General features: G+C 36.5%; 1 protein-coding gene across 1 annotated transcript in view; it reads right to left on the reverse strand.

Annotated features, from left to right (window-relative positions):
• PRIM2 (DNA primase subunit 2) overlaps positions 1–14,506 on the reverse strand; it is a 304,959-nt gene that overhangs the window by 105,568 nt on the left and 184,885 nt on the right.

Below are 14,506 nucleotides of genomic sequence, written 5' to 3' on the forward strand. Positions count from 1 at the left end.
AGTGTAAAAATTCAACCTTGAACAATGGAGATTTCAATGGAATCCAATCTTGTAGAGCTACACATTTGCCAAATGTGACTACTAAGCACTTGAAATGTAGCTTAGTCTGAATTAAGAGGTTCAATAAACATAAAGTATGCACGGGTTTCAAAGACTTAGTATGAAAAAATAATGTAAAACATTTCATTAAAAACTTTTCATATTAATTACATGTTGAAATGGTATTTTGGATATGAGTTAAGTAAGATATTATTAAAATTAATTTCACTTAGGTATTTTTAAAATTTGGGAGTGCCTAGGTGGTTCAGCCGCTTAAGCATCCAACTCTTGATTTCAGCTCAGGTCATGCTCTCATGGTCCTGAAATTGGGCCCTGTGTCAGGCTCCACACTGGGCCTGGAGCCTGCTTAAGATTCTCTCTCTCTCTCCCTCTCTCTCTCTGCCCTCCCCAATAAATACATAAATACATACATATATACATAAAATTACACATGAAGCTTACATTTGGTTCATGTGGCCCTCATGGTTTTACTGGATAGTACTGTGACACAGTGAGGAGGAGGGCATAACAACATGAGGCAATCAAATGATTCTCCTGGGGACTAGGCATACCTGTATAATACCCAACTGACTTACCGTGACTTCAAGTTAAGATTGGTCTCTGCTCATCATAAGCAGAATATAAACTGCAATTGGGTCCACTAATGGAAGCGCCTCAAGTCTATTGCAAACGTTTGTTCTCCCATTTCACTTAGGAATCAGGTTTTTAAACTTCAGCCACAGTTTGCCACCTATAATATTAGGAAGGCAATCTTGAATTCTGATTAGTCTGGAGGTAACCTGAAACGTTACCTTGGGGAAGAATAACAACACTAACAAAAAGCTGTGACACATTTCTATTTGGGAGCTTTGGGGGCTGCCTGCCCACTTCCACACCTAATTATAATTGTGCATTCTCCTCTCATTTGTAGAAGCCACGCATGATAGGTGGGACAGAACTATGGATGACGGCAGAACCCTGGGCCAGACTGGAGAGAACTCCTCTCCCGTCCTCAGGGAATGTCTCTCTGCCCTCCTTCCCCAACAACAGATGAAGACTCCGAGGGTCAGAAAAAAACAGCATATAAAACAGATTTCCTTTCTTTGTCAAGCGGTTCCCAGTACTCTTGAACCTAAAGAGGTTAACACTGTTTACTTCCTTCTGTCTGGCAGCCTATAGTTTATCCTATCTTAAAAACTGGTATAAAATAAAAAAGCAGTGAAGAATGTATCACAAGTAATCAAAACTGATCTCTGCATCAAGGAAACATATTTATTTGAACCATTAAGAAGTAAGCTAATGCATCTTTCAAAATGAACTATAATCTCCTACATCATTCTATAAAAGCATACCAAGTTCCAATACAACCTTTTCACATAAAGCCAGGTGTGATCATGGCACAAATGGAAAACAATCTCAGGGAAGAGGAAACAAAGGTTCTGTGTATCACCCATATATCCACTTTTGCAATCACAATTTTACCCACTTTGGACGTTGAAAAAAAATAGTCTGCCCACATAAGCTAGGCTATTCAGATATTTAGAAAACACAGTCCCTGTAGTTTGGATTTGCTAGGTGGGTAAGATATCAAGGAAGATGAAGTTACAATATAACATTTCCTGCTGTGAAGGCGATCAAAGGAAAATTCACTCAACAGCTGTCACCACTGAAATTGAAATGAGTTTCGTTTTACAAGCTAAATCCCTAGTAAATGGTATCCAACTTGTGTTAGCCCAGGTGATTTTCCCTGCAGTTATTCCAAATGAGAACACAATCAATAAAATTCTGTATAAATTGAACATAAATTATTTTTCCACAAGCATGAAGTTTACTCAATTGTACATTTAAAAAACTCCCCAAAAAAACTACCAGCAGACAATACACAGTGTAATGATCTATATTTCTCTACAACTGAGAGAATCTCTATGATTCCAAGAGACTCACATATCCAATAAAAATCAGGATCATACGGGTTCCTAAACTGGGTAAGAACTATACACAAAACAACTTCTACTTTAATTTAGGTTGGCTTCATCTTTCCGTATTTTCCTATTTATTCCAATTTCTAAGCTGCAATAATCCAATTAACTGCAAAACAGCTGAAAGCTGCATCTCATTTCTCTATCAAAAATATCTCTACCTTACAAAAGTCAAAAGTCATTATACCCTAAAGACTATACCCTTAAAATGAGTGCATTTCACTGTATATAAATTATACCTCAATAAAACTGATTTAAAAAGTAATACACATATAGCCTTATAAGATACAAACTATAGCCCTATACAGGTATTTTCAATATACACATTTTTTAAGCATGGGTGAGGGACAGAGGGAGAGGGGGAGAGAGAGAGAATCTCAAGCAGACTCCACACACTGAGCACGGAGCCTGATGTGGGGCTCGATCTCATAACCCTGAGATCATGACCTGAGCCAAAATCAAGAGTCAGAGGCTTAACCGACTGAGCCACCCAGGCACCCCTCAATATACACATCTAAAGCCCCCAACGATCTATTTTCATAAGTAAATTTTTTATATTCCTTTACATTCTTAGTGTATATTCTGGTAGTATAATGACCCCCTAAAGAGAAGCTCTTCTGATTTGGTGTTGACCTAGAATAGTCAAATGATTACAATAAAGAAAGGCTGCCTAAGAGAGTGGTAATGAAAAACTGAGGGATGGGAGGACCATGGAATAAAGTTCCAACGTCCAGCAGAATTAACACATTAAATAAATACATTAAATTAATACATTAAATGAGAAGATGGATATCTTCCCATTCCCTCACAAATAATTTGCAGAGTGTAGAATGCTTCTGAGGTTGGCTGTCAAAAGTTTATGGCATTCTAAGGTTACCCCTCACATTTGTTTCCTAATAACAATTGAGAACCAGGGACACAAGGCATGGAGGGTTCTGGGAGGAACTGGAGAAAGATGAGATGAAGGGGACAGCTAATGAAGACTTAAACTAAAAGTCTCAGTCCAGAAGTCACATGCTTTCCCTATACACTTCCTTGGTTTTGAATAGCCATTTATACTAGTTCATAAAGTTTAAAGCTTTCATTTCATAGATAAAAATAGAAAGGTACATAATAGTTTTGGTTTCATTTTGTTTCATTTTTTAAATAGACATTTTCAAAATCTGAATTTATTGGGGAGAAAAAAGGGGTTCCTCTTCTGAGGTCACTTGAGGAACAGAAAGTACTCTCAGTCCTCCATGATTAGTTCCTGATTTCATGAGAGTCCCAAATCCCCAAAGGACAAAATCAGCCCTGAATTTCTGCAAAGGAAGAGTCTTTACCAGAATTCTTCCTTGGAAATGAGAGAAAAGCCACCAGCTTTTTTGGGCGCCTGGGTGGCTCAGATGGTTAAGCGTCTGCCTTCGGCTCAGGTCATGATCCCGGGGTCCTGGGATCGAGTCCCGCATCGGGCTCCCTGCTCCTTGGGAGCCTGCTTCTCCCTCTGCTTCTCTCTCTCTCTCTGTCTCTCATGAATAAATAAAATCTTTAAAAAAAAAAAAAAAAAGCCACCAGCTTTTTGTCTCAACTACTATCTCATTCAGTCTCAACATTTAGTAGTGTTAAAAATAAGACAACAGGCCCAAAATGGAGTCACTTACACTAAGCCCCACAACAGGAAACTAAGACTTAATTACAGTTTCAGCTCTCCCAGAAACGGAATCTTAAACCAGTCAGGAATCACCTAATTAGCACTAGTTAGGTAATCTGCCTGATAGATGCCTGCCATGCCCTAAAGGAAAGTGACCTTGCAATAATCAAGCCTCGTTTTATCTAGTATAGATATAGAGCTTCTCGAAGCTCGTTTCTGTCTGTTGGATTGGATGCTGCCCAATTCACGAATCACTGAAAAAAGCCAGTAAGTTCTTTAAAATTTATTCAGTTGAATTTTTTTTAACAGTAGCTTTAAAAAACTAAACGAGAGGTAAAATTTTAAAACCTGAAAGTATTTTCTCCCATTGATTCACTCATTCAAGTGTTTACTGTGATGGAAAGATAACAGTAAACAAAGTAGACAAATTTCTTGCTCTCACGGAGCTTATGCTGCAGACAAATAAACATTAAACAAACAAATAGAAATGATCATTTCAGCTAGTGACGTTTCTGTGAAGAAAAAAGACTAGGATGATATCGTAAAGCACTGGGGGGAGGAGCTTTATACCAGGTGGTTAGGAGCAGACCTCTAGAAGATCTGAGAAGACATGCTCTTAGACTCATTTGATGGATGTCCTCAGAAGCCTCCTTTAGACTGTATGTATGCAGTATGTCACAGACCAAGTTAGCTCAATTAAAATGGAGCACTGGGTGTTATACACAAACAATGAATCACGGAACACTACATCAAAAACTAATGATGTAATGTACGGTGATTAACATCACATAATAAAATTTTTAAAAAAGTTTTTTTATTCACTTTGTATTATCTTCTATGGAACTACTTTCTAAATGGTAGTTATAAAACAACTGAGAGGGCATTAAACCTCTAGTGAGTCTCAGCAGTCTGTTTTTCCTCACTCCAGTTTATCAAATTTTGTTTTGTAAATAAAACGGGATGGACCAGCACTGGTACAGAATACTTCCATCATTACAGAAAGTACAGCACTAAACAAATTACTTTTCAGCTGCTAATATATTACAGTTGCTACCACAATGCTTTCTCGGTCTTTTTAAGAAAGTTATTTCACATAGCATCATCATCATTTTGTACTTTGTTAGCACTTTATGCCTAACACAGTGTAAAATAATTTTATTACTTAACTGGAGGACAATCAATGTTTTAAAGAAACCCACTAAGTGAAGAATAGGAAACTTAATAAATGCAGATAATAAAACTACTTGAAAAGCATAAGTAATCAAAATTTTGCTTTCCAGGAAGATTACCAGCATTCACAATTCAGAAATCCCTAAGGAACTATGGAGTCAGATGGTTAACAGAAACCTAAAACCTCTAGTTATAGATAAGCTGCAAGAATACTCTGCAAGGCTTATTTCCATGACACTATGTACTCCCACAGAATCCGTTACTCTACTCTGCTAACAATCATTATGATTTATTGTAATTATTTTAGTTAAAATTCTTTAACTGTTTTCTGATCAACATTAAGCCCTATAAGAACAGAAGTAAATATGTATCCTTAGAACCTAGCACTATGTCTTGCACTGAGAAGTTCCCTTAAAATATGTCAGATACAGGCTTCTATTCAGTTTTTCTTCAGTGTTTAAAATAAGACTGAATTATAAAATCAAATTAAAGAAACACTCCAGATGTATACATAAAATGAAAAGTTATACTACTTTTTAAAGAACAAACTACGCTGTCAACTGTGATCTTTAAAATAAATCTGTGATTTTGGAATTTGGGGAAAAAAAAAAAACAAGCTCTCAGAACGCAAAAAGGTTTATGGCCATGTATTTACCAAATAGCTCTCACACCAAAGTATCTCCATGAGTCACAGCCACTATGCACAATCTCATTACAAAGTCTACTCTAAACAAAGGGGACATATTTGCTTGCCAGGCTACAAAGCCAGCCAGTCAAAGAGACAGGAAATATATCATTAAAAAGAAAATCAGTAACTAATTTGTGTTTCTGTAAATTTATTTTTATTTCATATATATTTATGTTTCTGTAAATCATCTGTTAACCCTTTTTTCCACTTTAAAACATGTTAAGCTAGCAAAGTGAATTAACCTATCTAAAAATCCCCAGGGAAATTTAGTCTTCTATATAATTTAAGAGCAGTGGTTTACTTGTAAAACCGATGAAAACTGACGCAAAAGCTGTCTTCAACCCCCCCCCACCTCCACAAAAGAACTCCCTCACTGTAATAGGCAGATCAATGCCTTCCAAAGACGTTCTCACTCTAATCCCTGGAACCTGTGAATATGTTAGATTACATGGCAAAAGAGACTATGCAGATGTAATTAAGGTTAAAGACCTTGAGATGGGGAGACTATCCTGGATATCTATGTGGGCCAATCTAATCACATGAGGTTTGGCTTTTCTTAGGACGGAAGCAGAAAGATACAGCAGCAGCAGAAGTAAAGAGTTCGTTTGAAGCCTAAGAAGGACTTAATGTGTGGTTGCTGGCTCTGTGACAGAATCCACATGCAAAGACCAGAAAGAGACCTCCAGGGGCTCCTGGAAAGCCTAGGGAATGTGGGCAGCCTCTGGGGGCAAACACAGGACCCTGACTGACAACCAGCAAGGAAACAAGGACCTCAGTCCCACAGCTCTAAGGAACCCAATTTATCCAACACTATGAATAAGCCTGGAAGCAAATTCTTCCCCAGAATCTCCAGTAAGGATCATAGATAGCCCTGCTGACATCTTGATTTTATCTCGATGAGACCCATGTCAGATTTCTAACCTATAGATGATGTATGATAAAAAACGAGTGTTGTTTTAATCTACTAAATTTGTGGTAATTTGATATGCCTACAACAGAAGGTTCTAATCTAGATGCATTAATAAAATTTTAAAAGTCTTCAAATGTTTCTTGAATTCTGTCTTTTTCAAGTCAACTGGTTCCACTCTGCCACTTTCTCGCCTGGGCAACATGACACCCTTAGACTAATGAGTTCTCTTGTTTCTTCAAAACTATTCACGACTGCTCTTTGTTCTTATTTCCGTCTGCTAGAAAACATCTATGTTAAATTCCTTCATTATGAAGTCAATATGACATTTCTTCTCCCAATTTACTTCATCTGGCCATACGGAAACTGCTAACATTCTTTAGTTTTTCTTCACAGGTTTATTCAACCAAAAAACAAACACAGACACACCCATAAATACCCAACAAAATGGGAATGAATGGTTAAGTAAAAACAGACACATCTTCAACTGAGCATTATACAGCCACTTGAAATCAGAACCATGGAAATAAATTTGATACTTAGTTATGACACATTAAAGGAAAAAGAATTTTTTTTAAAGTTTAACCACTTTATTTATAATTACATAAAATTAGAGAGATTGCAACAAAAGCCTAGCAGTGGTTTTATTAGTAAGGCAGGGTTCATTTCTTCCATTCTGCCAAATTTTAGTGTGCCTAAAAGTTTTATCAAAAACCATTTAAATGGCATTAAATTTGTAACATGATCCACATACAGATTTCCGCCCCTCACAAATACGACTTCCCATCTCTATTTACTTTCCTTGGTTAAGCTGCAGCAATTCTTCCAGTACGGCTTTGGGTGGAGGCGTGTGTGTAGGGAGACGTGTGCCTATAAAATGGTCTTCTTGCCTTGTCAGAATATAAACTTTTTAACGGACCACATCTATTAGTTCCTTTGAATAGAATCAGAGTGTCCTTTTATAGTGCCCATAACACAACAGGTTGATTTTCACAAATGCTTTTTGTACATTTCTAAGAAGGCATGAACGTTTTCCATACAGAGTAGATTTCTAAGAAGGCATGAACATTCTCCACAGAGAGGTGTAAAAGAATAATTCAAAGACAATAAATAATGGAAAAGAAAATACTTTCTAATTTATTAGTATCTTACAAGGCACCCAGAACACCTTCACAATAATCACTGTACTATAAAAGCTTGTGTTGCCGCATGCAGGAAAGTAAATAAATAGTTCAAAGTAGCACTAGAGGCTGAACAGGTGATGAGAAAGAGCTGACAAACAACTAAAGCATGTGGACCACATTAAGGAGGCTTTCATTTCAGCCCTGAATTGGTAGAAGTCCCTATGCACTAAACGTTTTTCTAGCACATAAATGCCCACACAATTTTCTGATTTCAGAATGAGAACTAATTCAAAAAGAAACACAGAAAACTGCACCACTATGGATATTGGGAAAAGTCTCTTACAGAGATTGCATTTGATATAAAATCTGTGGCAGCAAGAACTTTAGAGAAGTACATAGAAATGGGTACATATTAACCAAATGTACTGCATTAGGAAACAAATTTACCAAAGGAGTCTGTAATAATACCAAATGAAGGAAGCTGCTTTCATTACTTTAAATGATTTTAAAATAAAGGTTAATAGAAACATCTGTTTACAAATTCAGGCTGCATTACCAGTTAATCCATGTGATGCAGTCCAAGTATTTTCTATAGGCAGTACTTTGCTTTGCTAGCTTATTTTATCCTTCTTTGATTTCTATTTCATTGTTGGGTTGAAACATGCTAACAAAATTAGGAGAATGCATAATAAATACATGTTTTTAAAATTATTCTTTCAGGATAAAACATTAAATAAGAGCAACTATTAAAGTGATCTATTATACTCTGGCCCCATTCATTTCACGTCTTGAGGAAGGAGGAAGATATATACACTGTGAGGAAAGGTGTTGTTTTTAAGGGAAAAAAAAAATTTTTGATCACACAACTAAAGTTATCACATGTGAGCTGCAAGTTTTCCTCTCTAGTCTCACCTGTTTATACTTACATATTTTTAAGTGACATAATAAAAATAATCTTAAACATATGCCCTTGATAGTCTAATACCATTTTATAAATATTATCCCATGGGTACTAAAATTAGGGTAGCAAAGATATTTATTTACAATAAACTTCTATATTTGCAGAAACATAGCCCAAGACCTTTATATCTGTCCAAATTTAAAAATCAGTACACTATACAGTTCACCCTAGAAAATGACGTGATAGAGGAGGATGACAGTAAAGACTCAACGAGATATGACCCATTAGATGACACATCTAATGACAGGTGCTTTGAGGAAAGTCGATATGATGATTTACACAAATTTGCTCTGACATTGGGAAATATAACTTTTTTTGTAAGTAAGCAAGTTTAGTTCTTCCAATAGAGGAGTTCTTGGTATCACTTTTGAAAAACTTGTAGTCTTATGAAATAACTCATTCATTTCTTTTGAGGGAAGAGAAATATAGACCCTGAAAAAGAAAACACCGGAAAAATCAGGTTTTCTTAACATGAACCTCTTGAGCCTCCATCACCAAACTTTAAAATAGGGATAATGAGGGGCGCATGGCTGGCTCAGTTGGTGGAGCATGTGACTCTTGATCTCAGGGTTGTGAACTCAAGCCCCATACTGGGCATAGGGCTTTCTTAAAAATAAAATCTTTAAAAAAAAAAAATAGGGATAATAGTAATAAAGGACCATCCATCATGGGATGGTCTCACGGGATGGGATGGTCTGAGTACGAACTATAAAAACCCAGGTTGGAAAGTACATTGTAAACTCTAGTCAGTGTGATTTCTTGGTTCCATCTCCTCCTACACCGCTTCTAAAAGCCTGCCCCTTCAATTATTTCCTTTTAGTCCCATTGACCTCATTTTTCCCTTAACCTGAAGGAAAAAATACAACACTTTCTTCAACTATGAAACTCACACATATCAGCCTCTTTTTTTCCCCTGCTCTTGAGCCTGGCCTATACTCCCTGTATTTCCACAGCTTAATTCCTCATCTCTTAATTGCTCATCAGTACCATTACAATGTCGTGGTTAAGCCACCAATGGCTCCCACATGCCTAATCCAACTGACACGATGTAGTTCTAACCTGACTTTCCTGTGGCATTTGATGGTGTTTACCATTCCTGTTTGAAATCTTTCCCTTAGCATCTTTGATCCCATTATCCTTTGTTGTGTTCCTGTTTCATTCAAAATTCCTCCCCGCTTTTTACTGGTTTCTCTTTTTATCTCCTACCTTCATCACTGCCCCTCACAAGTTATTTAAACACTGATGTTCTATGTATGAGTTTTATTCAGGGCCATGTCCCCTTGTCACTCTATACTCTCTCCCTACGTGGCCCTGATTTTAGCCACCACCTAAACAGCGATGATTAGCAAATGTCTCTCTCTGGTATAAACCTCACTCTTAAACTGTGGTCTGTATTCAGCTATTTACGAAACATTCCCCCAATATGTTCGACAAGCACCACAAGTTTAAAATGTCTGAAACTACTGAACCTGGAATCTCCGCAACCATATTCATTCTCTAATCCCTTAGTCTTCCTTTATACTCCTTCTTCATTAGTGACACCATCATCCCCCAAGTGAGAGTAAAGTTCAGTCCAATGTGAGTACCCACTGGGAACCACTGTACTGTGCGAGGAGTATGGAATCCGAAACAACTAAGTCATGACCCCACTGTTGAAGGAAATAATTTCATGAGAAACACAGTTCAAATAATAAAATCATGTATTTTGTGTTTAATTCTATTAGAAAGGTTTATAAATTTTGTACCATGTTTAAGTGCCTCTCAAATGAAGTCAAAACTATAAATCCCTTGAGAAGAGAAACTGGGTCTTATTTTTTTATTCCAAGCACATAATTGGCACTCAGTTACTGATGAAGGGATGGACACTACAAATGATAAAAAAAAAAAATAAGCTTGTATTTCCATAAGACATTGAAGCAAAGTGTTTCTCTGTGCTTAATTTAACTTTTAACTAGAGAACTAAGAAAATCTGGACACATCACTTCTACATCCCTCAGAATAATACATACTGTTAAGCAATATCCTAGCTTAGTGGGATGGCAAAGTGTTACACTAATTCTCTTCTGAGTGTCTAAGTCCTGTAAAAATGATTTGAGACTCTCTTTGTATTGCTACTTTAATTTTTACAGGTATTTGTATCACCTCCCAAATTAGTTTTATTGACAACTTTAATTAAAATACTGTTCATCATTCTTCTTTGATTATTAGAGGCACCAAACAAAATGAGACCTAGCAATGATCTCAGTCTCAACCACCTAATGTCTATCTCCTCTAGGTAACATCTAAACTATATGGGTCATGCAAACCAATGATGATTACTTTCTCATAACAAGATTATCATTAGAACCTTTCAAATCAAATAGCACTCTTTCCTATTTTGAACTAAGCAAAAGGAAGGTAAAAAGAAAAACATTACATTTAGACACCCGAAAAAGACAATTCAATATGCTTGAAACACAGATCACAAGGTTACTTCGTACAGAAAGTGTCAAACTATGCACATCAGCTGCCACCCTCCATACAGATGTCTCTGACATGGTAATAAAATGAGAAGCCATTTCATTTAATAAGAATAAAAAAGCAACATCAGCTGGTGCATATTACATGTAGCATCTAGACCTAGTTGCCTAGCAACCAGTCCCGAGCGAACTCCACAGAGAATGAAAGCCCTAAACGAATGTACAGTTTGTGCAAATTTCAAGGACTTGAAGAGATGTGTCAGTAGTTAATCTAAATTCTAGCTGACAATTACCATACTGAGGTGGAGGAAGGAGAACCCATCATTTTTCACAGAATCAAGCATTAACTAGAGGTGAAATTCAGCCATTTAGGTTTATATCTTCTGAATCAGGTTCTATACAAAAAAAATCGTGATAATATGACTTATAAATTACAAAAACATCATGCAGAAAAAAACAACAAAATATCACTGTTGTAACACCACTCATTCATTCAAAAAAAACCACATAATGAATAGCTATCATGTGCCAGATACTGTCCCAGCACTGGAAATAAAAATATGAAAGTCACTTTACAAGCTCGTAAGCAGCCCATACTATAATGGAGTCATCAGAAAATAAACAAAGGATGACCATATTATGTGTTCTGTAATACACAAGTAGCCATGGGGGTATTGTGGAAACACATATAAAAACATCAGATTCAGACTCAGGGGAAGTGGGCCCACTGCAAACTAAACAGTCAGGGAAAACTTACCAGATGAGGTAACATGGGCTAAGTCGAAAAGGATAAGCAAAGTCAGGTAAGTTACAGAAATGGAGGAAGGGGAGAACATTCTAGGCAGAAGAAAAAATATTTTCAAGGGCACAGAGGTCAACAACAGCAAGTTGTATTAGAAGAACTTCAAGGCATTTTGTTGTACTAGAAGTTAGGGGACCAGTACTAAAAGAGTCCAAGAGACAGGGCAACACTTTCCAGAAGGACTTCATATGTCAGGCTAACAAGTTCAGACTTCATCTGGAATGAAACTGGAGAGACAGAGTATGATTTTAAACCAAGGAATAATATAATCACTCTGGCAATAATGTGAAATGTTTTAGAGAGTGCAAAGAAGGCACCAAGGAGAATACATAAGAAGTTACAACAATAAGAGAGATCCTCAGGAGACAAATATCAGCAGGAGAGGGGGGCTGGGGAAGTGACTTACACATAACTCAGTAACAGTGCTCTAGGAAACTTAAAAACCATATACGGTATTTATGCTACTCAATCCAATGAAATGCTAGTCTGGACCATCCTTAACAACAAAACAATGATTCACAGGTTAAAAAGTGTCTGTCTGGGAAGGAAAAGTTACTGTAGAGAAGGGTAAGAGAGGCAGAAAAGAGGACAGAGGGAAGGGAGGAGGAAAAATACGATCAGTTTTCCAATCCTGACAAATAAGCAACTGAGATTCCAAACAAATAAAAACTGAGGGGCGCCTGGGTGGCTCAGTCAGTTAACCGTCTGTCTGACTTCGGCTCAGGTCATGATCTCAGGTCCTGGGATCGAGCCCTGCATCAGGCTCCCCTGCTTCTCCCTCTCCCACTCCTCCTGCTTATGCTCTCTCCTTCTCTCTGTCACATAAACAAATAAAATCTTTAAAAAAAAAAGTTGAGAAGAAATCTTATAAAGCTATACTTTGTGCTGTTTGATACAATGACAGGATCCTAGTCTCCTTTCATTCTCAATGAATTTTGTCTAACTGAGCTCTATGTAAAGGTAAATCCCAAAGACATTAACATATACATTTATGTATAACACAAATATGTCAAATATGACAAGAGTTTAATTCACCAATACGTACTACTTGGATTTACTAAAAGTATTTCATTTTTTCTTTTACTTCTTAAGCTTAATTTTGATTTGAACATTTTGCCTTTTGTCGGTTAGAAGAAGCCGAATGGAAATAGGAGTAAAACCTTGAAGGAGAAGTAGGCTGTGAAGAGACATAGAGATCAGGATGGAATAAATCAGGGTAATTCAGGGTTGCTGACTGGAGGGAGGGAGGGAGGGAGGGAGGGAGGGAGGGAGGGAGGGAGGGAGGGAGGGAGGGAGGAAGGAAGGAAGGAAGGAAGGAAGGAAGGAAGGAAGGAAGGGTGGGTGGGTGGTTTGAAGGAGGAACATACAAACAGGTGAGAGAAGTGAGCTAAACCACTAATCGATATATTGGCATTAAAATCAAGAACAAAACTCTCTCAAAATAGGTTAAAGAGAATTAGCAATTTTGGTAACCAGTGCAAGCAACAGGAAACTGGCCCTCAAACTTACTTTATAATTCACGACATGGCTTGTTTCTACCCAATGGAAGGGAAGCATGTGCTGTCAATATGGGAATTCAACAGACTCTACAGCCATTTAATAAAAATTTTGTCCCTCTATATTTAGGTCTCTTGGACGTACTCAAAAAAATAAAAGAATAAAAAGAAACCATAAAGGGAAACACTACTGGTGTTTGCCTAGATAAAACCTGAAAATGTAGGTATGTTGGATAATGTAACATAATCAAAGACTTTCAGAAAAAAAAATGTAATAACAAATACAACTCAGAATTACTATCCTTTACATCTAAATTATGTAATATCAAATGAAATCAGGAGATACTATCAATAAATGAATATACAAATAGTTAATCCTACTCCAAAGTGAAAATAAATGTCTTAAAATCATTCTTAATAATAATCAATGAAATGTACTTGATCACAATGGTATCTCCATGACTAACTATTAAATTAGCAACGGTTTTAGCTGTCCTATATCTTGTTCAGGGTACAGTAATAATCTTGTGGGCAATCTTGTATAATCTAAAAATATAAATAGAATAAGGTTTTTGAAAAAGAAATACATATACTTAAATCTTTAAAATGGCTAATATGCTTTGACAAAGTAATTGCACTTCTGAAAACCTATGCTAAGAAAATGATCAAAAATACAGATAAAGATTAACATGTGGCATTTTTATACTCGTGAAATGGAAATGGTGTAAATGCCCCCAAAAGGAGATGAATACACTACAGTACAGCCATATGAGAAAATACCACATAGTCACTAAAACTGTTTTTCAAGAGATGCTAATAGCAGAAAAAAAAAGTCTTAACAATGTTTATTTTAAAATGAAAAAAAAAAAGCAATTTTTATAAAAGTGTAATTTCAACACTAGATTTTAAAATAGCATTGAAGGAAGAAATACTACTTCTGAACAGTAATGATGGGTTTTTTTCCTTTCCCTCCCTTTCCTATACTTTCAAAGTTTTCTTTAAAAATGAGAATATATTATTCTTTTAATTAGAAAACAAATCCCACCTAAGTCATCTACCCCCCATAACAGGTGGGAGGTCCCAAAGGTATGCTCTGCATTTAAATAGATAGCTCATTCCTTTGAGATCTTTCTGTAGTCACCTCTGTTCATTTTAATATAAATTTACCAACTAGTTTTACACTTTCATTGAATTAAAAAAGCCTCCGACAGTATCCTAAAGTCAAGGGTAGCAACTATATTAAGAACTTCA

This window comes from Zalophus californianus, chromosome 7 (genome assembly GCF_009762305.2).
Source record: "Zalophus californianus isolate mZalCal1 chromosome 7, mZalCal1.pri.v2, whole genome shotgun sequence".
In the NCBI taxonomy this organism is placed as follows: Eukaryota; Metazoa; Chordata; class Mammalia; order Carnivora; family Otariidae; genus Zalophus; species Zalophus californianus.